At 42.1% G+C, this 1,374-nt stretch overlaps 1 pseudogene across 1 annotated transcript in view; it reads left to right on the top strand.

The window, feature by feature from the left end:
• The window catches only part of LOC309625822 (large ribosomal subunit protein uL15m pseudogene), a 28,195-nt pseudogene that overhangs the window by 25,966 nt on the left and 855 nt on the right, over nt 1-1,374 (top strand). The gene's annotated exons all lie outside the window — the stretch shown is intronic.

The raw sequence follows: 1,374 nt of genomic DNA, 5'->3' as shown, positions 1-1,374 counted from the left end.
GTTTCGATGGGGAGGCCTGAGGGCTGAAGAAGAGGGTGCAGGAAAGGGAGTCGTTGTGTTTGGCTGCTCCTTCAAAACCACCTGGAGCAGATACAATACGGGTGAGGTTGTGAACAGAAGCTCTGCCCTGAGAACCTACACCTAGTGGGCTGCAGTGCTGGACGTCTTTGTGGCCCTGTGGGAGCTTCAAAGGCAGAACGTGTATCTTACTAGATTTGGTTTATCTTGCGTTTAACACTGGCATGATAGCTGCTTAATCGTTGTTTATTAGCCTAATACCTGAAAGTAAAAAATACCTCTCGATAATCTGTGTTAAATTTGATTTAGTTTAGGTGTTGCTAGTGATGGGCGATTAAACTCTGTCCACTTTATACTCAATAATTTTGTAAACTAAAACAAGATTAATATGTAGTAAAGAAACTTAAAGAAACCCGTGAAAAATCCTTTTGTGAAAATTGATTAATCCTTGCCTACTGTGTACTTTGTAAATTTCTCTCTTCCTAAAGTAATAGAGAAGCACGAATCTAAAATAAAATGCCACAGAACAAGCATAACACCCTGGGGAATCTGAAGTCACCACTTCTTCAATTTTAAAATGTAGATCTGTCTACTTACCACTTTCTTCTTTGAGGATTTCCTGCCACCAAATGTTAAATTAAAACATCTCTATGGGTAATTGAAAAAGCAGATATGAAAGCACTATAGACTCTTCAGAATGGAAGTGTTATATTTCACTCTTCTGTTATTATTTAAAAGTGTTTGCTTAATTCCTTGTGGAGCCAAATCTCTGAGGTAGAAATTTTAAGGTTTTCCTCTTGGGGAAGAGGTGTAGGGGGTGAGGGAAGGGGGTAAGATTTTGGAGTTTCTTTCAGAAGTTGTGCAGAGAGGGTTCTCAGATGAACTGTCCCCTGGCTCTGCTCTCATTGGCTGTGAATATTGGGATGGGGGTTAGCCTTTTCCTGCAGTTACCGCTGAACCAGGGCATGGACATGGAAAAGAACCAGGCACGACATATTGGGTGTGGCTCCAAGAGAGCCCTGGGGCTCACCCATTGACCCACCTTTATCTTTCAGCAGAAGGAGGAAAGTGAGTCCTTTCCAGAGCTTGTTCAGGGCTCCATGGTGCTGGGCTCAGGCAGGATGCAGCCACTGAAGTGTAGTGCATTTTAAAATACTCTTTCTGGGAAATGAAAACATGATTTTGAAGTAGTCTGTAGTATTGAAATGCAGCACTCTGCTTCTGTTCAAAGCAAGACTAGCTTTAGACTCACTGGTGCAGAAGGGTTCTCAAGGCGAAGAGGCTCAGAAACAGCAGGAATGGGATCTTCAGAAAGGTATCGCTCATCCTACAAAACAAATTGCCCTAATTTAAAAA

This window comes from Balaenoptera borealis (genome assembly GCF_965194805.1).
Source record: "Balaenoptera borealis genome assembly, chromosome: 3".
NCBI lineage: Eukaryota > Metazoa > Chordata > Mammalia > Artiodactyla > Balaenopteridae > Balaenoptera > Balaenoptera borealis.
Note: the sequence above shows the minus strand (reverse complement) of the source record. Positions and strands in the feature narration are given on the sequence as shown.